Raw genomic sequence first — 27,745 nt, 5'->3', positions numbered from 1 at the left:
TTAGATCCTGCCATCATATGTAGTACTAATAGATAGGCCTACACACTAAGCAGTACCATCTGCCTATTTCTTTATAGATCCACGGTGCTGCAAGTGAGCTGAATTCCCTGCTGAAGCTGAAACACCCTAACCTGGTGCCCTACCAGGCCCTGAGCTCCAGTGAGAGGGATGACTGCCTGGTGGTGAACCTGCTGGTAGAGCATGTGGGGGTCAGCAGCAGTCTGACACAAATGTACAAATAGCCAGACCGCCATCCCCCTGGAGCGCCTCCGCCTGTTTACCACCCAGCTCCTGGCTGCCCTTGACTACCTCCACTCCAACTCTGTTGTCCACAAACAGCTGGGCGCCTCCAGCGTGCTGCTGGACCACCTGGGCAACGTGTGACTCACAGACTACAGCCTCTCCAAGAGACTGGGCGACCTCTGCAAGGAGGACATCTTTCAGCAGGCCCGCGTGCGCTTCTGTGAGGACACGCTGCCCACCAAGGCTGGGAAGAAATGGGACGTGTGGAGCCTGGGCTGATGCTGCTGGCACTTAGCCAGGGCGAGGAGGTCAGGGAGTTCCCGGTGTCTGTGCCCACCAGCTTGCCCGCTGACTTCCAGGACTTCCTCAACAGGTATGCCTGCCTGACAAGAACCATCCATTCAGTTTGGCTAGACAGCTAGTCTCGGTGTCGGCCAGACAGCTAGCCTCATCCACTTCCATGCCCGGACCTCACATTTTTATGGTGGCAATTAAAACTTTCATTTTTCGTGTGGTTAAATTCTAAATGAAAATGTTTTTTTTTTTTTTTTACAGATTTTGACTCAATAGCACATGGTTTTTGAATGGTTAGCTAGATGATTTAGGGAACGTCTCCGCTTTTCTATTCAGTTGATGAAAACGATACACAGTGAACACACAGGTTCATTTAGATGTATTTAACCTTCCTGTACCTTTTTTGACGTATTGTCATTCCACCATGGACTGTGTGTTAATCAGGGCTTGGCTGTCAGAGCTCGTCCTCTGTATTTGGGTGCCAATGTACTGCTGTGTGGATGCAGAGTAACACAATGTGGACCAGAGGATTAGATGTTGATGGGCCACTCCAGGAATGTCAGCTCTGTTCTTTTGGAAGTTTCCATGCTAAATGCACCATTCTCTGTTCATTCTCTGTGTGTGTCTGAATGATGCTGAACACCCAGCAGCTGTTGGACCACCCCTTCCACAACCCTCCACCTCCGAAGACCCCTCCACAGTGCCAGGACGCTAGTCCAGAAGGTGACAACTGTGTTGAGATCAGGGCCACAAGATATTTTCAGTCTCCAATACTATAATGTTGTGAAAAAATGGTTGCCTTTTTTAAGTGGCTTGATTCACTATGTAGAATTCTAACGGCTGTATTCTGTCCTCTCCCAGACATTGGTGATGACTTTGCGTCGTCAGTCATCCCTCACAGTCACATCCTCAATGCTCCGTTCACCACTGGGCTACAGAGGCAGTTCTCACGCTACTTCAACGAGTTTGAGGAGTTACAGTTGCTGGGGAAAGGAGCTTTTGGTGCCGTTATCAAGGTAACCCGTGTTTTAATATAGCATAGCTGACAGTAGCATTCCTAGCCTTTCCCTTTCATTAAGTCCATGGTTATTGTTCACATATTGTTTGTCTCCTGACCCATCTTTTTGTCTCTTTCCATCCTCTCGTTATGTGCAGGTCCAGAACAAGCTGGATGGTTGTTACTCTGCTGTGAAGCGTATCCAGGTGAACCCGGCCAGTAAGCAGTTCCGTAGGATCAAAGGTGAGGTGACACTGCTGTCACACCTCAACCATGAGAACATCGTCCGCTACTACAACGCCTGGATCGAGAGGCATGAGACCCCCTCCACGGGGATACTGAGCTCAGACAGCACAGAGCCCCGGCGCACAGCGGAGAAACTGCCTCAGGTCCGAGCCCCTTCTCTGGGCCCCAACGAGCTGGGAATCGGCATGCTTGACAACGTGGAGGGTAACGCCTCACCCCCTGCCCCGGCGAGCTCGGTGGAGTGGAGCACCTCCATCGAGAGGTCATCTAGCGCCAAGTGCAGTGGTCACGAGTCCAGCGACGAGGATGATGATGTTTTCTGTGCCTCGTTCCTGTGAGTTCTCCTAAGGCATTAGAACTATTGGAGTGTGCTGTACAAAATAGTCTTGACGGTATAGTAGCATCTATCGGAGGTTCGTTTCATGTCGTTTACGCTCTGTGAACTTGATATATGGAACTAAAATGATTTACTTTTAGTATTTGTTTTGGTTTGTTTGCGTCTAGCCCTTCAAACAGTGACTCAGAGAGTGACATAATTTTTGACAATGGAGATGGCAGCATATCCCAGGTTAGTGTTTATGTGGCCTGATTCAGAATCGTAGGCATTTGAAGTATAGCCATAGAAAAAGCACTGTGTATGGAGAAAGGCAAGATCCATGATTGGCTAAGATAATTGGAGACGATAGAGATATTACTTCCGGGAGGACAATGCCATACTGACATGTGCTTTTACATGCTTTTACAATTCTTAAAGAAATGGGTGGGGCTAATGCATAAGAGATTGTGAACGATGCTTAATAGGGGTGTAAACAAAGAAGAGCTCTCTAGAAAGCGTGAAAATCATTCAAGGGCATTAATTCTCCTACTTTTCTCCAAAGTGGGACAACAAGTTACTCAGATTTCAAAGAAGCATAACTTTCCCATGTTTCCCCTCGACTACGTGACATACCATTTTGGAGCTCTGAGTGTACTTGTGTAAAAACAAAAAATGCCCATCTTGAAAAGTTGACAAAAGCTCACCTTGAATTCAGTCACATATATTATCACCAAGTTGTGTGTTACTTTCATCAACTGAATCAATGTAACCGCCATCCCTCAGGACGAGCCAAGCAATAGAATGGGTGGTGACACGATAGAGAGCACAGACTCTCTTTATCTTTACATCCAGGTAAAGCTCCGTTCACTAGCACTCAACTAATACCCCACTAGAGGACACTGTTCTATGTCTAATATCTAACCTGTGTTCTCTCCTCCCTCCAGATGGAATTCTGTGAAAAAATCACTTTACGAGACACCATTGACCAGGGCCTTCATCAGGACAACAGTAGCCTGTAGAGGTTCTTCAGGGAGATCCTGGATGGCCTGGCCTACATCCACCAACAGGTGTGTCTGTGAACCCTCCCTAATTGGTGTCCTCCTCAGAGTGTATTGCAGGGTTCAATGTCTGCTTTAGGGTGTGGAACAGAGATGGAACGTAACGAGCCGAGACTTTGAGGAGAGCGGTGGGACTGTCCTGTCACATTCGGTTAGGAAGGAGGGATTCCAGGACAGTCACTGCTTGTGATTCTACTGTTCCACTCCAAGTATCTGCTAATTCTTCAGATCCCCATGTCAAAAGTGTTTCTAGGTTCATAGTGGGAATTGAAGTGGGATATCATTTGTCCTGTAGGAATTGATGATGACTCATTCTCCACCTTTGCAAAATTGTATCTATGGGAATTTATAATTTATTCATAGTGTTTTTTGAAACGGGTTTGATGCTAAATTGTTTTAAAGGACCCTCTTCTCTTTTTCTCATACACTCAAATGTTTTGGTATGCATGTTCCTTCCTTCCAAGCTGTCAAAGCACGGCTTAGAACAACAATGATGGCATGCATGTGACATGCTTTCAGCAATGGTTCCAATTAGCACTAATTGATCACCTCCATCCTTCCAACAGGGGATGATTCATCGAGACCTCAAGCCTGTCAACATTTTCTTGGACGCTCAGGACCATGTGAAAATTGGAGACTTTGGCCTGGCCACAGACCATCCTGCTAGTGTGGTATGCCTTAAGGGCCTCGGGTTCCGCTGTCTCCTGGTGATGGAGATTCATTAACTGATACCTTGAAGTTCATGTTGAGGTCTCTAAAGCCGTGTTCTCAAGTCGAGTCCCAAGTAGAATGGGTCGAGTCTCTTTAAGTCAGCTAAAAAATAATCTATACATGCAATGACTTGTTTAATTACAAATCTTTGTCCTTTTCATTGTCTATAACACATTTAGATGATGTAATAATGTTAATAACAAATTCCAAAGGCAAGCTTCATAAGTCATTTATTATTTTCAAGCAATTTTGACATACCAGAAGACCACTAAGGCCTATGCTAATAATTGTTGCTTGATGCTCCATTTCTGGTGAGCTTGTAAAGTAAAACAGTTAGTATTCTTTATCACCAACATTTTTTTTAGCTGTATATTTATGGCAATCCTCTCTCCTACAATTTGATGATTACACTGCGCCCAATCCTATAGCTGTACAGCAAATCAGCAATCTGTTTGCTAGCTCAGTAGTTAACAAACTTCTTTTCTCTCGCAACCCCCAAAAAGCAGTGTTCAAAGTTCGCGACCATGCACGCACAACAGCTGCACAAATAAAACTTCTCATTATAGCCATAAACGCTGATGCATTTTCAAAATGCAAGATACAGAAATAAACTGTTTTTCGGCCTGCATTTGTAGTTGTCATTTCCAATACTCATTGCCATCTGAACTGGGTAAGCCCTTTTCTTCCTCACAAATACCATAATTAATTCACCAAAATATATTATCATCCCATAATGCAATGTTACAGCTATCTTTAGACATATAGCCAGCCAGTAGCCACCCAAACTAGGCCTAAATGAAATAGGAAATGATCAATTAAATAATATAGGCCTACATAAACAAGTGCTTTCTGGTCCATAATCTCTGGATATGCAAGCCTGCCTTTGTGCCAATGCTGATGACTGGTCATTGGTCAACAATCAAGGCAATTTCAAGTCATCAGTCACAAGTCTTAATCTAACCATGATGGTGTTTCCGACAGCTCAGTGTAAACAAGCAAAACTGTAGGGTCGGAATCTTCTGGGAAAAGTGGAATGTTGACGCTTTAAAAAAGCCCTATATGTCAGCCCAGAGGTGCAAGGAAATACCAACGCCACTTACAACCAGGCAAGAAATATGAATGGAACACACACCAACGTCAATTCAGAAGAATAAAATAAAGATTTTAAGAAACTGTCTCAGAACAATCATTCATCCAAAAATGTAATCTCAAAAGTAGTCTAGGAATTATACTATCTTGTAATGAATTAAGGGCCTTGACTCCTGGGTGGAGCATAGACTAGTGTCCTCTATCTGTTTAGAGGTAGTTCAAGGTTTTCCAAAAGTGTAACTGTATCCTCACTAGGAAATATATAATTCAGGATTGATTGTATATACCAGATGTAAAGGGAAGAGGGCTCATCCTGTGATCTGTGTTTCTCCTTAGAAAGTGGATCTGTTTAGCTTGGGTTTTATCCTGTTTGAGATGTCCTACCGACCCATGACCACCGGCTCTGAACGAATCTCAGTCCTGAGCCAGCTGCGCATGGTCAGTCTGTCCAGCACAGAGAACACAGACTGGGGCGGGGGGGCACGGGAAGGGTCTCACTCCTTCATCACTGTCCCATTACTCTGTCATTCCACTCTGCAGGAGGACATCAACTTCCCTGAAGATTTCCCTGAGTATAAGAGTGGAACGCAGGTGAGGAAGGACGTATTCAATTCATGTTACACAAGTTATACTCTTAGTTTCACACAACTTCAGGGAGCTATGTAGAAGTAGTAGTTCACTTTATCTTCCCACAATGGGAAGTCGTTAACGAAACCAAACTGAGTGACATTACACAGTATAGGCAGTTTGACTTTGATAGACTGATCCCTAGCCCTGTGTCTTATCTCAGATGAAGGTTATTGGCTGGCTGCTGAACCATGACCCGGCCCTGCGTCCCACGACCCAGGAGCTCCTGAACAGTGATCTGCTGCCCCCGCCCCAGATGGAGGAGTCGGAGCTCCACGAGGTCCTGCAGCACACCATGGCTAACGTCAATGGCAAGGCCTACCGCACCATGGTCAACCAGCTGTTCTCCCAGATGACCTCCCCCGTCATGGACTACACCTACGATATCGACCTCCACAAGGTACCAGGCCTACTGCTCCGGGCAAGGTACCAGGCCTACCCACTGACGCAGTGGAGCAGACCCTCAAACCTGGCCTAGCGGACTACCACACAAACACAACCCAAAGCCAACCAGACATGAACACTTGGGCATCACTGTCCTCTCTACCACGTCATAGCATCTCAAACCATTGTTTGTGACAGACCGGTATTGAAGAAATTGTTGAACGCAGAATAGAGTGGTCTAATAGTCCAAAGTAGGAAGAGCTACCCATCTCCTCCTGTAGGTGTCACTGTAGACACAGTAATGATGCTGCTTCTGTGATCATACAGATCTCCTGTCATCTGGTTCACATAATGGCGGGACTGTTTGAGCTTTCATCGATGCCTTTTGATTCCTAACAGACTGCGTTTTGTTTTGCTGCAGGGCAACTTTAATTTCAACAGTGCCAGATTGCAACCGTATGTGTACGAAACAATCACCAGGATCTTCAAGAAACATGGTGAGTCCAGATTCAGACTCTTATTTTAAGAGCTGAAGTTGTTTACTCTCTTGGGCAAATGACTTGACCCATTCCACTTTAAAGTTGCTGCTATGAAGACCTCACTGGGGCCTTGACTTGAACATCTGTTCATATACAGTACCTGTCAAAAGTTTTAGAACACCTACTCATTCAAGGGTTTTTCTTTATTTTGACTATTTTCAACATTGTAGAATAATAGTGAAGACATCAAAACTATGAAATAACACATGGAATTATGTAGTAACCACAAAAGTGTTAAACAAATCCAAATATATTTTAGATTCTTCAAAGTAGCCACCCTTTGCCTTGATGACAGCTTTGCACACGATGAACCCCAGTTTCAACTGTACTGGGCAGATGGCAGACTGCATGAATGGCGTTGTGTGGGCGAGAGGTTTGCTGATTCCAGTGTTGTGAACAGAGTGCCCCATGGTGGGGTTATGTTATGGGAAGGCATAAGCTACGGGCAACGAACACAATTGCATTTTATCAAGGGCAATTTGAATGCACAGCGACGCCGTGACGAGATCCTGTGGCCCGTTGCCATACCATTCATCCGCCGCCATCACCTCATGTTTCAGCATGATAATGCACAGCCCCGTGTCGCAAGGATCTGGACACAATTCCTGGAAGCTGAAAATGTCCTAGTTCTTCCATGGCCTGCATACTCACCTGACATGTCACCTATTGAGCATGTTTGGGATGCTCCTGTCAATATCCAGAAACTTCACACAGCCATTAAAGAGCGGGACAGCATTCCACAGACCACAATCAACAGCCTGATCAAGTCTATGCAAAGGAGATGTCATGAGGCAAATGGTGGTCACACCAGATACTGACTGGTTTTGTGATCCACGCCCTACCTTTTTAAAGTATCTGTGACCAACAGATGCATATCTGTATTCCCAGTCATGTGAAATCCATAGATTAGGGCTTAATGGATATATTTCAACTGACTGATTTCCTTACAAACTGTAACTCAGTCAAATCTTTGAAATTGTTGCATTTTGCGTTTATAATTTGTTCAGTGTATGCTGAACTTATTATCATACATTTACATTAGTGTCTCTGTGGCTGTCTTTCCAGGGGCTGTGCGTCTCCAGACCCCCTGCTCCTCCCCAGGAACAGGAAGCTGTATGAAGGCAGTTAGCCTTCTTGCTTGATGGACCACAGTGGCATGCTGGTCACCTTGCCCTACGACCTCCGGGTGAGCATCAGGAAACAGGAAGTACTACACGCTCCGTTAACTAGCCCTCAGTGATCCCAGCACTCAGTGGACTAGGGCCAGAACAACCCCGGGACAACCCTGGGACTAACTGTTTCCACAGTGATTTATTGTCGTCTTGCATGCACTGTTTACTTATTCTCTTTTGTATCCATTCCAGATTGCATTCGCAAGATTTGTGGCCAGAAATAATATTACCCATTTCAAGAGGTAAATCTCATTGTCAATCACTGAATACTTGAATCTATCCATTTCATATGCATGTTCAGTCTTTGATCAACCTCAATGTTATCCTGTGTGTGTGTGCAGGTGGAGCATCGAGCGTTTGTTTATGTCAATTGTAATGTGTGTGTGTGTGTGTGTGTGTGTAGGTACAGCATTGAGCGTGTTTATGTCCATTGTAATGTAATGGTGTGTGTGTGTAGATACAGCATCGAGCGTGTTTATGTCCATTGTAATGGTGTGTGTGTGTGTGTGTAGATACAGCATCGAGCGTGTTTATGTCCATTGTAATGGTGTGTGTGTAGGTACAGCATCGAGCGGGTTTATGTCCAATGTAATGGTGTGAGTGTGCAGGTGGAGCATTGAGCGTGTGTTCCGGCCCAGAAAGCTGGACAGGGCCCACCCCAGGGAGCTGCTGGAGTGTTCCTTTGACGTCATTGTCCCCGTCACTAATAGCCTGCTGCCTGACGCTGAGACCATTTTCACCATCTCAGACATGATCCAGGAGTTCAGTGTCCTGCAGGTACCACACTGTTACCACTCCGTCTAGTAATTCTCGTACCATGTTACTACCCCTGTCAGTCTAGCTAAAGTCACAGACCATATTGTCCTTTACAGTACACTCCCTGTCTCGCCTCAGGCCCAGACACTACTGTCCAGTGTCAGTCTAGCTAAAGTCACAGACCATATTGTCCTTTACAGTACACTCCCTGTCTCGCCTCAGGCCCAGACACTACTGTCCAGTGTCAGTCTAGCTAAAGTCACAGACCATATTGTCCTTTACAGTACACTCCCTGTCTCGCCTCAGGCCCAGACACTACTGTCCAGTGTCTGTCTAGCTAAAGTCACAGACCATATTGTCCTTTACAGTACACTCCCTGTCTCGCCTCAGGCCCAGACACTACTGTCCAGTGTCTGTCTAGCTAAAGTCACAGACCATATTGTCCTTTACAGTACACTCCTGTCTCGCCTCAGGCCCAGACACTACTGTCCAGTGTCTGTCTAGCTAAAGTCACAGACCATATTGTCCTTTACAGTACACTCCCTGTCTCGCCTCAGGCCCAGACACTACTGTCCAGTGTCAGTCTAGCTAAAGTCACAGACCATATTGTCCTTTACAGCACACTCCCTGTCTCGCCTCAGGCCCAGACACTACTGTCCAGTGTCTGTCTAGCTAAAGTCACAGACCATATTGTCCTTTACAGTACACTCCCTGTCTCGCCTCAGGCCCAGACACTACTGTCCAGTGTCAGTCTAGCTAAAGTCACAGACCATATTGTCCTTTACAGTACACTCCCTGTCTCGCCTCAGGCCCAGACACTACTGTCCAGTGTCAGTCTAGCTAAAGTCACAGACCATATTGTCCTTTACAGTACACTCCCTGTCTCGCCTCAGGCCCAGACACTACTGTCCAGTGTCAGTCTAGCTAAAGTCACAGACCATATTGTCCTTTACAGTACACTCCCTGTCTCGCCTCAGGCCCAGACACTACTGTCCAGTGTCAGTCTAGCTAAAGTCACAGACCATATTGTCCTTTACAGTACACTCCCTGTCTCGCCTCAGGCCCAGACACTACTGTCCAGTGTCTGTCTAGCTAAAGTCACAGACCATATTGTCCTTTACAGTACACTCCCTGTCTCGCCTCAGGCCCAGACACTACTGTCCAGTGTCAGTCTAGCTAAAGTCACAGACCATATTGTCCTTTACAGTACACTCCCTGTCTCGCCTCAGGCCCAGACACTACTGTCCAGTGTCAGTCTAGCTAAAGTCACAGACCATATTGTCCTTTACAGTACACTCCCTGTCTCGCCTCAGGCCCAGACACTACTGTCCAGTGTCTGTCTAGCTCTGGTCACAGACCTGTTCACACCCTGGGTTCTAGACAGTGCAGGAGGCCCAGTTCACCCAGCACAAACCCATTCCAACCCAGGCCTGCTTTGCTCTGCTAAAAGACCAGCATGCCTCCAGGACCCCTCTAAAAGGGTCTACCTCTGTGTGTGTGAAAGCTTTTAAGAATGTATGTCACTCTGGACGAGAGGGCAGCTGAGCAGTCCTACAGTAGTGCTTTAGGGATGAGGTTGGACTGTAATTGTGCACAGTTGTAATTGTGTTTTGATGATGCTGTTAGGAGAGGAACTACCAACCTCTCTACCAGGAGAGAAGCTGCTGGATGGTGTAATGGTGTGTTGTTGGATGTTGTGTTAGGAGAGGAACTACCACATCTACCTGAACCACACCAGCCTGCTGAAGGCCATCCTGCTACACAGCGGCATCCCCGAGGACAAACTGAGCCACGCATCCAGCATCCTCTGTGACGCCATGGTTAGTACTACGCACACGGACGTCATGTGCAAGTTAAACACACACCATGCATGCGCACATTGTGTGGTGTGTATATAAGTTTTGTCTGTTACATCTTTGTTCTACAACTGTAACTCTAAAATGGTATCCTGTCTCTGTTCATAGAGTGAAAAGCTGACCAGGAGAGAGGTGGAGGCCAAGTTCTGTAACCTGTCCCTGTCCAACAACAGTGTAAGTACCTCCTGTTGTCTCTGGCCTCTGGTGCTTACGACCGGTCTGGTGAATTCATCAGTGTCTCGACTTTTCTCTGCTCAGGGTCCGCCTTTCTTGAACATTGCCTTGCTCTCAACCACAGAATATCTTTTCTGTGTCTGATGTTTTCTGTCTCTCCCTGTCAGTTGCAGACTCTGTATAAATACATAGAGCAGAAAGGAGACCTGCAGGACCTGGTCCCCCTCATCACCTCTCTGACCAAACAGAAGACTGCAGTCACCCAGCTGGCAAAGCAGGGCCTTAAAGACCTGGAGGAACTCACTGGCCTGCTCAGGAGCCTGGGAGTCAAGCTACAGGTAGATCTCCCACTTCTAACTCTTACTCAGTCTGGTGTATAAAGAGAATGGCATTGCGTGTGTTTTCCTGTGGATTTCTAGATTGATTGATTCTCATATTTGTGTGTCTTGTAGGTGGTGGTAAATCTGGGTCTGGTTTATAAGGTGCAACACCATTGTGGGGTCATCTTCCAGTTTGTGGCCTTCATCAAGAAACGCAGACGCGCAGCGCCAGACATCATGGCTGCAGGAGGGAGATACGACCACCTGGTAATGTCCCCATCTTACCACCCTCCTGCTCAGGTCCTTGGAGGTGTTGAACTATCAGGGTTTAGTCCTTATCAGGGTTCTCTTCCTGTAGATCCTTGAGTTCCGTGGCCCAGCGTCCTCTGCTCCTGTCCCTTCGGCAGTAGGGGCCAGTTTGGCTCTGGACAAAGTCTGTGCTGCCCTGGCCAGCATGGAAGAGCCGGTGAGTACTATGAACTATTCATCAGTGTTAATGACCCAAAGATACAGAAGGTCATATTTGATGATGGCTTATTACTTTGAGCCTCCATTGAAGTTCATGTCCGTTATTATCCAGCCTCTAAAATGTTGCTGTTTTGGGAAAGGCTCACATTTTTCTATTCTGTAACTCAGAATGTGTGTGGAACTCTGTCTGTGTGTGAGCAGGTTTGAACCTAACTCTCTCTGTGTGTGTGTGTGTGTGTGTGTGTGTGTGTGTGTGTGTGTGTGTGTGTAGAGAGAGAGCAGGTTTTAACCTAACTCTCTGTCTGTGTGTGTGAGCAGGTTTTAACCTAACTCTCTGTCTGTGTGTGTGAGCAGGTTTTAACCTAACTCTCTGTGTGTGTGTGTGTGTGTGTGTGTGAGCAGGTTTTAACCTAACTCTCTGTGTGTGTGAGCAGGTTTTAACCTAACTCTCTGTGTGTGTGTGAGCAGGTTTTAACCTAACTCTCTGTCTGTGTGTGTGAGCAGGTTTTAACCTAACTCTCTGTCTGTGTGTGTGAGCAGGTTTTAACCTAACTCTCTGTGTGTGTGTGTGAGCAGGTTTTAACCTAACTCTCTGTGTGTGTGTGAGCAGGTTTTAACCTAACTCTCTGTGTGTGTGTGAGCAGGTTTTAACCTAACTCTCTGTCTGTGTGTGTGAGCAGGTTTTAACCTAACTCTCTGTGTGTGTGTGAGCAGGTTTTAACCTAACTCTCTGTGTGTGTGTGAGCAGGTTTTAACCTAACTCTCTGTGTGTGTGTGAGCAGGTTTTAACCTAACTCTCTGTGTGTGTGTGTGTGTGTGTGAGCAGGTTTTAACCTAACTCTCTGTGTGTGTGTGTGAGCAGGTTTTAACTTCTTGACGCTACCCATCCCTTTAACGGGATAATTGTCATCAACAACCGCTGAATTGCATTACTAATTACTAAAAATATTTATATTCATGAAATCACAAGTACAATATAGCAAAAGCCTAGCTTAGCCTTTTGTTAATCCACCTGTCGTGTCAGATTTTGAAATTATGCTTTACAGCGAAAGCAATCCAAGCGTTTATCGTAAGTTTAGCGTAAGTTTATCGATCGCTCAACAAAACATTATGAACACCTAGCATCAAGTAGCTTGGTCACGAAATTCAGAAAAGCAATCAAATTAATCGTTTACCTTTGATTTCCAGATGTTTTCACTCACGAGACTCCCAGTTACACAAATGTTCCTTTTGTTCCATAAAGATTATTTTTATATCCAAAATACCTCCGTTTGTTTGGCGCGTTATGTTCAGAAATCCACAGGAAAGAGCGGTCACGACAACGCAGACGAATTCCAAATAGTATCCGTAATGTCCACAGAAACATGTCAAACGTTTTTATAATCAATCCTCAGGTTGTTTTTATAATATATATAATCGATAATATATCAACCGCAACTGTCTTTTTCAGTCGTAGAGGGAAAGGCAATGGCTGCCCAAACTCTTTTGCAAAACGCTGCTGGCACCCGGCCATACAATGACTCTTATGTTATCTTTCTCGCTCATTTTTCAAAATAAAAGCCTGAAACTATGTCTAAAGGCTGTTGACACCTTGAGGAAGCGATAATTGATATCCTTTTAAATGGAGCAAAGGCAGGCTATGGAACATGGAGTTTTCAAAATATAAGCCACTGCCTGGTTTGATTTTCCTCAGGGTTTCGCCTGCAATATCAGTTCTGTTATACTCACAGACAATATTTTGACAGTTTTGGAAACTTTAGAGTGTTTTCTATCCTAATATGTCAATTATATGCATATTCTAGCATCTGGTCCTGAGAAATAGGCCGTTTTACTTTGGGAATGTTATTTTTCTAAACATAAAAATAGTGCCCCCTAGCTTCAAGAGGTTAACCTAACTCTCTGCGTCTCTTAGCCCTCTATCAGTTCGTGTGACGTGCTGGTGGTACCAGTAGGCCACATCTCCATGGGCCGAGCCATCAACGTGGTCCAGAAGCTGTGGACAGCAGGGGTTTCTACTGACATTGTCTATGACGTGTCACAGGTCAGTGATGAGCAGCCCGTAGCACCTTCTGCTGTGACAATACCTAACCAACAGGGGGCGACACCATTCTATTCTACCCCACATGGACAGGCGGACCAAACTGCCTGTGAAGTTATTTACCTTGACCGTATGTGGACCTGTAAACACTCAGGGAAACGGGATCCTTTTTGAGTTTCCTTTCATATAAGTCTGTTAGAGTATCACGTTTAAGAAACACGATGCCCAGTTGTTTCCTTGGCCGACTTTCATCATCTCTGTTACTGTAAAGACTTCTATAAGCAGTTTTTATTTTCAGTTTGTAGGTGAAGTCTGTTGACCAACTCTAACCTGAGAAGTGTTGCTGTGTAGTTATCACCCTAGCGAATGTGACTGGTGTCATGTCACTGTGCTGGGCCATGCCTCTCACATTCTTCATGTTTACGTGACGGCCTGATCTCAGGCCAGGAGGTGTCTGTGTGTGTCCCTCTGGCAGAGCGTGCAGCCGACTGCTCTCCTCCCCCTGCCCTCTTACGTTCACCCTTTCTCACTCCCTCTTACCCTCTAGTATCCTCCCTCTCTACTTTTTCATTTGCTCTCTTGTTGTCCCATCGCAAACTCTATAACATCACTGATTGCTCAACTCTATCCCCCTGACCTCCCAGCCGCAATTCAAAACTTAGCTTTGTCTGAGCTCACACAGCTCTGCAGGAGAGAGACAGCATGTCGGTCCAACACATCAGAGTTGTATAGGACGCCTTCCTCATGGTCTAATGTTAACCCCTTTCACATGCACTGCTTTTACTGGTCAAATCTCCAGTAAGTGCTCATTTATCGTCTGGAGATGGTTCCACTTTATTTTTGTTGGGTCTTGTTTCACGTTTTGTCACGTGCACAAGTACAGTGAAATAAATGCCTTTCTAGCTTTTTACTAGACAAATATGGTCAACCCTTTCCACATGCGGTCACCTGGGAGGCATATGACAGAAAGCTGGTTGGCCCTCTCTGTCTGTCTCAGTGAGAGCCGCTGTGAGGAAGCTGGTGGGGGAGTGAGACTGCTGGAGAGCAGAGCAGAGGTGATATACAGCACGGAGATTGATCCTCAGTAGTCTACTGTTCTGGTCTGACCCAGCTCTGCCTGCCGGAGGAAACGTGTCTGGCTGTATTTGATTAGGATAAATCTGCTCTGCTGCTCACACACAGCCACAGGTGACTGCACTACCTGGACAGGCCCATGTTTGGGCACTGGGCAGAGCAGCTCTCCGTTCCAAGCAAAACTCCGCCGCTCCGGAGGAATTTGAGGCACAAGTGAAGCATTTCACCAGCACACATTTAATTATCCAGACCGTACGCTGCCATGGCCCAGTGGTATCTCAGCCATCCCTGTTCTCTCTCTCCTATCCTTGCCACAGCACTCGCTCTGACATGTGTGAAATGGGGGAGTTTTTATTTTTTTATTATAACATTCCAATCCTGTTGTCCAAACATACGGCACACGCTCTCTGTTTTCACAGGAACTGATGAGCCATAGGAGAGCCACTGAAATCTGCCTGAACCCAGCTTTTAATACACCCCTAAACCACCAGGACTGCTTCCAACTCATTCTCTTAGACAGACAGCCCACCTTTTACTAAACACATCACATCAAACTACTTTTCCCATAATCCCACTGGGCTGAGGTCGGGCTTATCCTCGAGTGGCGCAGCGGTCAGAGACACTGCATCTCTGTGCTAAAGGCATCACTACAGACCCTGGTTCGGTTCGAGGCTGTATCACAACCGGCCGTGATTGGGAGTCCTGTAGGGCGGCGCACAATTGGCTCAGCATCGTTCGGGGTTAGGGTTTGGCTGGGGTAGGCCATCATTGTAAATAAGAATTTGTTCTTAAAACTGACTTGCCTAGTTAAATAATATACTGTATAGTGCATGAAGGGGTCCACTTGCTCACTGTAACCACAACACCTATAGCAAGCACATGTTGTGTAATAACATGCAAGGCAGGTTCAAGTTCACCTAAACCATACATTTGGTTAATCCACATAGTAGCAGTTACTGTAAATGTTAGTCTGGGTCTAGAAATGGATTGCAGGATCTGGAGCCCATTGTGATCTTCTTGGGAGCAGGATGGACTGTTTTTACACTTGTCTATTACAAAGTAGTGTTTTCCTTCTACAGCCATCTAGAGTAGGACCAATCAGAGGCGTCTAGAGTAGGACCAATCAGAGGCGTCTAGAGTAGGACCAATCAGAGGCGTCTAGAGTAGGACCAATCAGAGGCGTCTAGAGTAGGACCAATCAGAGGCGTCTAGAGTAGGACCAATCAGAGGCGTCTAGAGTAGGACCAATCAGAGGCGTCTAGAGTAGGACCAATCAGAGGCGTCTAGAGTAGGACCAATCAGAGGCGTCTAGAGTAGGACCAATCAGAGGCGTCTAGAGTAGGACCAATCAGAGGCGTCTAGAGTAGGACCAATCAGAGGCGTCTAGAGTAGGACCAATCAGAGGCGTCTAGAGTAGGACCAATCAGAGGCGTCTAGAGTAGGACCAATCAGAGGCGTCTAGAGAAGGACCAATCAGAGGCGTCTAGAGTAGGACCAATCAGAGGCAACTAGAGTAGGACCAATCAGAGGCGTCTAGAGTAGGACCAATGTGGTTTCTGCATTATGATGCATTTACATGACACGTTTACATTCTATGGCAGCCATGTTAGCTCTCAATTAACAGTACATGAGGAATATAAAAAAATACTACAAAACTGAATAATGCTCAGTCACCTAGTTCAAGCGAAAATAATCAAACACATAAAACCCACTGTGAATATCTCCACTGTTAACAAATTACGGTAATTTATCAGTAAACACTTTCCCCTCATCGGTGAATGAGACACACAGGAGATTAAAACCAACTGCTCTGGATGGTTGATGAAGAGCCCTGAAAGAGCCAGAGAAATGGGCTCTTGCTTTCTTCTGTGTCATCTCCATTCATGAAAGAGAACATCCATCAAATCCAACATAGGCTCCTTGTTCTGAGCATCTAAATAAAACTAGGCAGGGAAAACCAAAAATGGAGAGGCTTTAGCCCAGTCTTTGAGCAGGGCTATAGGTAGCGAGGCTGATATTAGCCCAGTCTTTGAGCAGGGCTATAGGTAGCGAGGCTGATATTAGCCCAGTCTTTGAGCAGGGCTATAGGTAGCGAGGCTGCTATTAGCCCAGTCTTTGAGCAGGGCTATAGGTAGCGAGGCTGATATTAGCCCAGTCTTTGAGCAGGGCTATAGGTAGCGAGGCTGATATTAGCCCAGTCTTTGAGCAGGGCTATAGGTAACGAGGCTGATATTAGCCAAGTCTTTGAGCAGGGCTATAGGTAGCGAGGCTGATATTAGCCCAGTCTTTGAGCAGGGCTATAGGTAAGGTAGCGAGGCTGATATTAGCCCAGTCTTTGAGCAGGGCTATAGGTAGCGAGGCTGATATTAGCCCAGTCTTTGAGCAGGGCTATAGGTAGCGAGGCTGATATTAGCCCAGTCTTTGAGCAGGGCTATAGGTAAGGTAGCGAGGCTGATATTAACCCAGTCTTTGAGCAGGGCTATAGGTAGCGAGGCTGCTATTAGCCCAGTCTTTGAGCAGGGCTATAGGTAGCGAGGCTGATATTAGCCCAGTCTTTGAGCAGGGCTATAGGTAGCGGGGCTGATATTAGCCCAGTCTTTGAGCAGGGCTATAGGTAGCGAGGCTGATATTAGCCCAGTCTTTGAGCAGGGCTATAGGTAGCGAGGCTGATATTAGCCCAGTCTTTGAGCAGGGCTATAGGTAGCGAGGCTGATATTAGCCCAGTCTTTGAGCAGGGCTATAGGTAGCGAGGCTGATATTAGCCCAGTCTTTGAGCAGGGCTATAGGTAACGAGGCTGATATTAGCCCAGTCTTTGAGCAGGGCTATAGGTAAGGTAGCGAGGCTGATATTAGCCCAGTCTTTGAGCAGGGCTATAGGTAGCGAGGCTGATATTAGCCCAGTCTTTGAGCAGGGCTATAGGTAGCGAGGCTGATATTAGCCCAGTCTTTGAGCAGGGCTATAGGTAGCGAGGCTGATATTAGCCCAGTCTTTGAGCAGGGCTATAGGTAGCGAGGCTGATATTAGCCCAGTCTTTGAGCAGGGCTATAGGTAGCGAGGCTGATATTAGCCCAGTCTTTGAGCAGGGCTATAGGTAACGAGGCTGATATTAGCCCAGTCTTTGAGCAGGGCTATAGGTAGCGAGGCTGCTATTAGCCCAGTCTTTGAGCAGGGCTATAGGTAACGAGGCTGATATTAGCCCAGTCTTTGAGCAGGGCTATAGGTAACGAGGCTGATATTAGCCCAGTCTTTGAGCAGGGCTATAGGTAGCGAGGCTGATATTAGCCCAGTCTTTGAGCAGGGCTATAGGTAAGGTAGCGAGGCTGATATTAGCCCAGTCTTTGAGCAGGGCTATAGGTAGCGAGGCTGATATTAGCCCAGTCTTTGAGCAGGGCTATAGGTAGCGAGGCTGATATTAGCCCAGTCTTTGAGCAGGGCTATAGGTAAGGTAGCGAGGCTGATATTAGCCCAGTCTTTGAGCAGGGCTATAGGTAAGGTAGCGAGGCTGATATTAGCCCAGTCTTTGAGCAGGGCTATAGGTAGCGAGGCTGATATTAGCCCAGTCTTTGAGCAGGGCTATAGGTAGCGAGGCTGATATTAGCCCAGTCTTTGAGCAGGGCTATAGGTAGCGAGGCTGATATTAGCCCAGTCTTTGAGCAGGGCTATAGGTAGCGAGGCTGATATTAGCCCAGTCTTTGAGCAGGGCTATAGGTAAGGTAGCGAGGCTGATATTAGCCCAGTCTTTGAGCAGGGCTATAGGTAGCGAGGCTGATATTAGCCCAGTCTTTGAGCAGGGCTATAGGTAGCGAGGCTGATATTAGCCCAGTCTTTGAGCAGGGCTATAGGTAGCGAGGCTGATATTAGCCCAGTCTTTGAGCAGGGCTATAGGTAGCGAGGCTGATATTAGCCCAGTCTTTGAGCAGGGCTATAGGTAGCGAGGCTGATATTAGCCCAGTCTTTGAGCAGGGCTATAGGTAGCGAGGCTGCTATTAGCCCAGTCTTTGAGCAGGGCTATAGGTAAGGTAGCGAGGCTGATATTAGCCCAGTCTTTGAGCAGGGCTATAGGTAAGGTAGCGAGGCTGATATTAGCCCAGTCTTTGAGCAGGGCTATAGGTAAGGTAGCGAGGCTGATATTAGCCCAGTCTTTGAGCAGGGCTATAGGTAGCGAGGCTGATATTAGCCCAGTCTTTGAGCAGGGCTATAGGTAGCGGGGCTGATATTAGCCCAGTCTTTGAGCAGGGCTATAGGTAGCGGGGCTGATATTAGCCCAGTCTTTGAGCAGGGCTATAGGTAGCGAGGCTGATATTAGCCCAGTCTTTGAGCAGGGCTATAGGTAGCGAGGCTGATATTAGCCCAGTCTTTGAGCAGGGCTATAGGTAGCGAGGCTGATATTAGCCCAGTCTTTGAGCAGGGCTATAGGTAGCGAGGCTGATATTAGCCCAGTCTTTGAGCAGGGCTATAGGTAGCGAGGCTGATATTAGCCCAGTCTTTGAGCAGGGCTATAGGTAACGAGGCTGATATTAGCCCAGTCTTTGAGCAGGGCTATAGGTAAGGTAACGAGGCTGATATTAGCCCAGTCTTTGAGCAGGGCTATATGTAAGGTAGCGAGGCTGATATTAGCCCAGTCTTTGAGCAGGGCTATAGGTAGCGAGGCTGATATTAGCCCAGTCTTTGAGCAGGGCTATAGGTAACGAGGCTGATATTAGCCCAGTCTTTGAGCAGGGCTATAGGTAAGGTAGCGAGGCTGATATTAGCCCAGTCTTTGAGCAGGGCTATAGGTAGCGAGGCTGATATTAGCCCAGTCTTTGAGCAGGGCTATAGGTAAGGTAGCGAGGCTGATATTAGCCCAGTCTTTGAGCAGGGCTATAGGTATCGAGGCTGCTATTAGCCCAGTCTTTGAGCAGGGCTATAGGTAGCGAGGCTGATATTAGCCCAGTCTTTGAGCAGGGCTATAGGTAGCGAGGCTGATATTAGCCCAGTCTTTGAGCAGGGCTATAGGTAGCGAGGCTGATATTAGCCCAGTCTTTGAGCAGGGCTATAGGTAGCGAGGCTGATATTAGCCCAGTCTTTGAGCAGGGCTATAGGTAGCGAGGCTGATATTAGCCCAGTCTTTGAGCAGGGCTATAGGTAACGAGGCTGATATTAGCCCAGTCTTTGAGCAGGGCTATAGGTAAGGTAGCGAGGCTGATATTAGCCCAGTCTTTGAGCAGGGCTATAGGTAAGGTAGCGAGGCTGATATTAGCCCAGTCTTTGAGCAGGGCTATAGGTAGCGAGGCTGATATTAGCCCAGTCTTTGAGCAGGGCTATAGGTAGCGAGGCTGATATTAGCCCAGTCTTTGAGCAGGGCTATAGGTAGCGAGGCTGATATTAGCCCAGTCTTTGAGCAGGGCTATAGGTAGCGAGGCTGATATTAGCCCAGTCTTTGAGCAGGGCTATAGGTAGCGAGGCTGCTATTAGCCCAGTCTTTGAGCAGGGCTATAGGTAACGAGGCTGATATTAGCCCAGTCTTTGAGCAGGGCTATAGGTAAGGTAGCGAGGCTGATATTAGCCCAGTCTTTGAGCAGGGCTATAGGTAGCGAGGCTGATATTAGCCCAGTCCCCTGTGCAGACAGCCTGCAGTGGAGCTTTAACTGTGCCTGTGACCTGGCCCAGGGCTCTGGGTGTCACTCACAATGGAGAAACTCAGACAGCAGTCAGACAGACAGGACAAATCCTTACCCCAAATGAGCATTATGATGTATTTGACATTTTAGCAGAGTGACTTACAGTAGCAAGAGCATACATTTAGTACATTTAACATTACATAGGGAATATTTACATAGCATTTAACATTACATAGGGAATATTTACATAGCATTTAACACTACATAGGGAATATTTACATTGCATTTAACACTACATAGGGAATATTTACATAGCATTTAACACTACATAGGGAATATTTACATATCATTTAACATTACATAGGGAATATTTACATAGCATTTAACATTACATAGGGAATATTTAAACAATGCTATGTAACTGTAATTCTAGAATTAGTATAATATTCACATTTCTAAAAGTTGGCCTAACTCTCAGTATGGCTTTGGTGTTAGTGCTTCTTGTTCCCCTCTGTGTCTGACTGTGTCATTGTGTTCAGTCCCAGGAGACTATGCTGGAGCACTGTAGACAGGCTGACATCACCTGCATGGCCCGCGTCTCAGACAAGGACGGGAACTACATCAAGGTAATCATAATGAAAATGGATTTATATAGCGCTTTTCCAGATGCTCAAAGCTCTTTACATAGTAACGGTTCTTCACTATAACTGTATATGATTCTAAGTCCTGGCTGGAATGCAGCACTTTGAATCATTCTCTGGGCCAGCATCTGACTACGTAGTCTGAAATGTAATTTGCCTTTGTTGGCGACTTCTCCTACTTGTACAATAATTGGACTGCACCTGTGCTGTTAGCTTAGTGCATGTAAATGGTCTTGATATGAATTCCAAATGGTTTGACGTATACATTAGTTTGATATGAAAAATGAGAATTTAGAGTGAACATTTTGTGTTGGAAGCAGGTCTGATTTCCCCTCCCTGTCCCCCGTGTGTCCCCAGGTCAAGTCCTTTTGAGAAGGAAAAGCAGCCAGAGAAGAGGATTCCAGAGTCTGACCTTGTGGACCACATTGTTCAGAAATGTCTGACCAAATTCTTTGAGGAGAGAAATATCCGGTGACAACGCGGTTTATTAACCCACCCACAAACTCTGTAATAGACTTTCAGTGTTGTTGGGGAAAGAGACTCATACAGCTGTTTTGTCTCTCCTCCAACAGGGAAGCCTCTGAGACGGTCGCTCTTCAGAACACCAAGGGGTCACTCGTCAATGCCTCAGGTACGGTTGAACAGCCTTCTTCTCCACCCTGTATACAGGGATGACCCTCCATTACCATTGACTTGGCTCTGGGTTGGATTTCATACGAGCGCCTGCATGGTGTTAGAGCTGTGTTGAATGGATAATTAAAGGGTGATGGTGACTATGTGAGCTGCAAGGTGATTTAATGACGGTGTTACATTTCACACCACCTCTAGCTCACATGCACAGTATATGTGAACCTTAATGCAGTACAATGGCCGTATGAGTCTGGGTAACAATTATGGCTTCTCAGTCTACTGGTGTCTGGGTGATGGTGTGAGAAGGCTGACCGCTAAGTCAGAGAGGAGCTCAGCTCATTCCCATGGTCTCATTAGTTTGTGTGTGTGTACGTGCTGTGACTTGACAGGATCGTCAGAGCAGCGCAGGAGCAGCGCCTCCAGTAACATCAAGGTGTTACTTATCTCACCAGAGAAGGTGTCCTCCAGCGCCAGACGGCGCTACGAGACCCAGGTCTGTCAATCAATCACGCCGGTCACTCATACCTGTCCCGAAGTCGACTTTTTAACAGATTGAGCTCAGCCCAGTCACGCAGGCGACCACAACACAACTCTCCCTGGCTGTGGTTCCCAGCTCTGTCTCACTTTAGCACGGTGGCATCCGTCAAGGTCCGACAACACGACTGCTTTTACGCACGCGGCCAGCCCAGTTTTTAACGGCATTGGCTCACATGGAGCACAACTGCATGTGAAGATGAAGTGGCTTTTGTTTCCCAGTTTCATTGTATTCATTGGAAAAATGACTTTCTCTTTTTTTCACCCTCTTCTTTTCAGATTCAAACCAGATTGCATTATCTCGCTAGCAATTTACAGAACAAGAGCAATGACATCGAAGTTCTGGCTGTAAGTCATTTTCTGTTTCCCCCGCTTTACATCTTATCTGTTGAATCCATGTGTATAATAGTGAAATAAGGACAGAAGTTAGCTGATAGCTATAATAGCAAACATCGGCGTGCAGTGGGATTTCGAGTTCCCCTGGAGGTAGATAGCTACAAAGTGATTCCAGTTGCCGCAGAACAATAAACAGAAAACAAAAGAAGAGGGCAAGTCATTTGGAGCAAAATTGCTACCATATTTAGTTTATTTGTGGTTTTGGAGTAAATTTGAAAGGGGGTATTCACAGAGTAAATTATACAGCGTAGTATTTACTGATACGACATACTCCAAATACATTTGTCATTCCATATGTTTGTGTCTGGTTCCCATCAGAGTTAGAGGCTAGATGCTGGAGCGTGAGGTATTGAATTTGAAACATTACAGACATAATCGCCTTGATGCCGGTATGTATTTACTCAGAGCTAGAAGTCTGCCTCCAGATCACGTCATCAGTAATCCTACCTGCCTGTCATAGGTAATAACCCTAACTAAAGAGAAATGCAATTTTCTCAAAATATAATATAAAGGCATAGATGGAACATAAGCTGATGGTTCTATGATTTCCTGCGAGGGACCTTTACAGTAGTGCCCTTAGTGGTGGTGAGAGCACCATGAATGAGGCAATGTTCTGCTCACAGACTAAATCGACACAGCACAGTGTGCAAATGAACTTCATCGCCTTTAGCTGAAGGAACTGAACCTTCTGTTTTTTGTTGCCACTGTGCAATGCGTCTTGATATTTATAGTTTATTTGGTTTCTGTGGTTACATTTACTTCCTTTAGAAAACAGACAACATGCTATGTACAGTGTGGTCTGGGAGTACATGGTGCGATAACATCCATTGTCTTTGGAGTCTTAACGCACCTCCCTCTGTTCCGTCCCAGGTGGACCTCCCGAAGGCAACTCTCATCAACTTCCTGTCATTGGAGGTCTGTACCCAGCTCTGCTTATCATGACCTATCTGAAACAGTCAATAAAGGATATCTTGGCAGGATAGAGGAGGAAGGAAGTCCTGTTTCCTTCCTTGTCACCTTCACCCTGTCCTCTGCCAGCAGTCCTGCCAGGACCCTTTAGGTCACCTGCCCTGTCCCCCTCGCACAAACACCACAAGTTACCAGCTGGGACAAAGTGTAAACTAACATTCCAAACTCCTGACCGCAGGGCTTGCCAAACGAAACCAGGAACCCCTGGCTTTCATAAATAAAAAATGAGAATGTCAATTATATGGTGTTAAGAAACATGTTCTGAACACAAGCAGTGTTGCATAACTAAGCAAACACTCGCGCCAAATGAATGGTGGTCCTATACAGTTCCCCTCTCACATCACACATGTGGATTTGTGAGTGTCAGAGAAAACACTTTCGCTGTATAAAACAAATTACAATACACAGTGTGTGTGCCCAGACTCACAGGAAATCATGCATCACACAGACTAATTACCCCACAGAGCAGTGAGGGCCTGGGACTCTCATATCTATCTTTTATACTTCCCACCATTTAACTGCAGATGGGGGAGTGAATGTACACACAGTCTCCGACACAGTAACTACAGCCTACATAAACAGCCCTGCTTGTTTGATCGCAGCCACTATGTTGAATGTCTGATTGCTGGTTTCTCTCTCGCTCTCTCTTTCTGCCACTCTTCTCTCCAGTTTGGAGATGAGCAGTTCAACATCAGCGTTAAACATCTGCTGTCACGTCTCCCCAAGCAGCGCTATCTCAGGTCCATCTGTGAGGAGATCCACTGCTTCAAAATCCTAAAAAGGTACGTAGCTGTTTTTTTCAGGCCCTGTGTGTTCCAGGGCAGGCAAACCCAGGCCAGCGAGAGTGAGAGAGCAGGGCAGTAGACCCCATGACCCCCTGTGCGCTCCCAGGTTCTGACTCAGGCCTTGACTTGCCTTTTTTTATTTAAAAAAAATCATGAAACCTGAGGAAAACGGTTGAGAGCATTAAAGGCCCTTTAAAAACCAGACTTCCTTTTATGACCAGCAAACACCAGAAAACCAGCCCACACTCCAGGTCCCCAGCCCACACTCCGGGTCCCCAGCCCACACTCCGGGTCCCCAGCCCACACTCCAGGTGTGTGGATGTCAGTCAACTCTTCAAACAGAGCAGATCAGAGATAATTACAGTCTATAAAACACCACCAACTCCTCAGATGATCAGATTTCCATTTGGGGTAAGGATTTGTCCTGTCTGTCTGACTGCTGTCTGAGTTTCTCCATTGTGAGTGACACCCAGAGCCCTGGGCCAGGTCACAGGCACAGTTAAAGCTCCACTGCAGGCTGTCTGCACAGGGGACTGGGCTAATATCAGCCTCGCTACCTATAGCCCTGCTCAAAGACTGGGCTAATATCAGCCTCGCTACCTATAGCCCTGCTCAAAGACTGGGCTAATATCAGCCTCGCTACCTTACCTATAGCCCTGCTCAAAGACTGGGCTAATATCAGCCTCGTTACCTATAGCCCTGCTCAAAGACTGGGCTAATAGCAGCCTCGCTACCTATAGCCCTGCTCAAAGACTGGGCTAATATCAGCCTCGCTACCTATAGCCCTGCTCAAAGACTGGGCTAATATCAGCCTCGCTACCTATAGCCCTGCTCAAATACTGGGCTAATATCAGCCTCGCTACCTATAGCCCTGCTCAAAGACTGGGCTAATATCAGCCTCGCTACCTATAGCCCTGCTCAAAGACTGGGCTAAAGCCTCTCCATTTTTGGTTTTCCCTGCCTAGTTTTATTTAGATGCTCAGAACAAGGAGCCTATGTTGGATTTGATGGATGTTCTCTTTCATGAATGGAGATGACACAGAAGAAAGCAAGAGCCCATTTCTCTGGCTCTTTCAGGGCTCTTCATCAACCATCCAGAGCAGTTGGTTTTAATCTCCTGTGTGTCTCATTCACCGATGAGGGGAAAGTGTTTACTGATAAATTACCGTAATTTGCTAACAATGGAGATATTCACAGTGGGTTTTATGTGTTTGTTTTCGCTTGAACTAGGTGACTGAGAGGGCCAGATTCAGTGCCTTGAGAAGGTATTCACACCCCTTGATTTATTCCACATTTTGTTGTGTTACAGCCTGAATTTAAAATGGATACAATTGAGATTTTTTGTCACTGGCCTAAACACAATACCCCATAATGTCAAAGTGGACTTATGTTTTTCAACATTTTTACTAAAAAATGAAAAGCTGAAATGTCTTCAGTCAATAAGTATTCAATCTCTTTGTTATAGCAATCCTAATTAAGTTCAGGAGTACAAATTTGCTTAACAAGTCACAAGTTGCCACGGACTCACTCTGTGTGCAATAATAGTGTTTAACATGATTTTTAAATGACCACCTCATCTCTGTACCCCGCAATTAACTTTTTGTCCTGAATACAAAGTCTTATGTTTGGTGCAAGTCCAATACAACACATTACTGAGTACCATAGCCCATATTTTCAAGCGTAGTGGTAGCTGCATCGTGTTATGGGTGTGTTTGTATTCGTTAAGGACTGAGCAGTTTTTCAGGATAAAAAATAAATGGAATGGAGATTGGCACAGACAAAATCCTAGAGGAAAACCTTATTCAGTCTGCTTTCCACCGGACAGTGGAAGATGAATTCACCTTTCAGCAGGACAATAATTAAAATGTTGCACTATCCAGGTGGGGAAAGCTCTTAGACTTACCCAGAAAGACGTACAGCTGTAATCGCTGCCAACGGTGCTTCTACAAAGCATTCACTCGGGTGTTTGCAAAAATGTCTGAAACATGTTTTCACTTTGTCATTGTTTGGGTATTGTGTTTAGACGGGTGAGGGGGAAGGAAAAAAATGTAATCAATTTTGAATTCAGGCTGTAACACAACAAAATGTGGAATACGTCAACGGGTAGGAATACTTTCTGAAGGCACTGAAAGTGGTCCAAAGGCCACAGTAGTAAACAGTCGCCTGGCTGCAACGTGCCTATATACTACTCTGCCCATATGGCCCCGCAGTCATTGAGCACCAGCTACAGCCACTCTTTCATTTACTTGAAAACAGACTCGTAACTCGCTGCCTGCCAGATCATCTGAAATACCCTGTGAAAGAATGAAAAGAAAGGGCCAATAATGATGGTGACAATGAAATAAGAATAGTCCAATTGGGCTGTTTTTCCACAATGAGCCGGCCAGTTAAAACTTACCAAACCAACTTTACCTGGTGTGGTAGGCTTTCACAAGATAGCAGTTATAGGTTATGTTGTTTTGTCGTTGATGTCCATAGCAATTGTTATGCATTCCCTTTACATATGGAAACGTATACACAGAGAGTACAAAACATTAAGAATACCTTCCTCAGAACAGCATCTATTCGCCGGGGCAAGGACTCTACATGGTGTCAAAAGCGTTCCACAGGGATGCTGGCCCATGTTGAACACAATACTTCCCACAGTTGTCAAGTTGGCTGGATGTCCTTTGGATGGTGGACCATTCTAGATACACACTGTTGAGCGTGAGAAACCCAGCAGCGTTGCAGTTCTTGACACAAACCGGTGCACCTGGCACCTACTATCATACCCCATTCAAAGTCACTTAAATCTTTTGTCTTGCCCATTCACCTTCTGAATGGTAAACATACACAATCCAGGTCTCAAGGCTTAAAAATCCTTCTTTAACCTGTCACCTCCCCTTCATCGAGACTGATTTGAAGGGGATTTAACAGGTGACATCATCAATAAGGGATCATAGCTTTCACCTTGTCATTCTGCCATGGAAAGAGCAGGTGTTTATAATAGTTTGTATGCTCCGCGTACTTCAACATAGCCTGCTAATGGCTACTTGCAGTTGTTTGGACAAACATTGCGTTATTGAGAAATGGGCTTTGGTATTGGGACTTAATGAGTGTGTTGTCTTTGCAGGGCTGCTGTGGTGGTTTTGTACAGCTACAAGGACGATTACTACAAGATTCTTCTGTGAAACCAAAGATGTTACTGCTCAGGACAAGCTCCAAGCTGCTCCCAGCACAACAGGCTTCCTGTGGCACTTTTCTATATAGAGAAACCGTATCTGTTTAGAAAGATGACTTTCCTTTTGAGACTGTGAACCTAACACTAAAAGTTCACTTTTGCCTTTAAATTGTGATCCAGTTACAATCAGCTCTGAACCTCACTGCATTTTGTGCTCCTCCCTACATCTAGAAGGCAAAAAAATGGTTTCTAATCTTCTTAATGTACCTGCCTTAATGTGTAACGGTTAATGTACATTCTGAAGAGGAATGTTTTTTTGATTACAGATAAAGTGTTGCTATATTTCCAAATAAATGGCCAAATCCATATTTTTAAAGTGACATGATGAATAATGGCATTAAATCTCATATTTCCCTCAGTTTGTGGTTCTCTTTTGTGAGATTGCAGCAGTCTGCGGGAACAAAGAATGTAGTCTTCAACAAAGCAGCTCCAACCATAGCTGAGGAACTTGATGAATAGCTATGGACTGTGGATATTCTATTACTGAGATATCTATGGGATTTTCGACTGACTACTACGAATTTCCATTTTCCTGTTGAATGTGAACTCTGATGGTATGGAAAAACCATTATGCTGTAAGACACTAACCTTGGAAATAAAGGTACCT

General features: G+C 45.8%; 1 pseudogene; it reads left to right on the top strand.

The window, feature by feature from the left end:
• Positions 1–27,188, top strand: part of LOC115138794 (eIF-2-alpha kinase GCN2-like) — a 28,317-nt pseudogene extending 1,129 nt beyond the window's left edge.
• The last annotated feature ends 557 nt before the right edge of the window (positions 27,189–27,745 follow it).

Source organism: Oncorhynchus nerka, linkage group LG12, assembly GCF_034236695.1.
Source record: "Oncorhynchus nerka isolate Pitt River linkage group LG12, Oner_Uvic_2.0, whole genome shotgun sequence".
Classification (NCBI taxonomy): domain Eukaryota; kingdom Metazoa; phylum Chordata; class Actinopteri; order Salmoniformes; family Salmonidae; genus Oncorhynchus; species Oncorhynchus nerka.
This window is presented reverse-complemented; position numbering and strand designations above follow the sequence as displayed.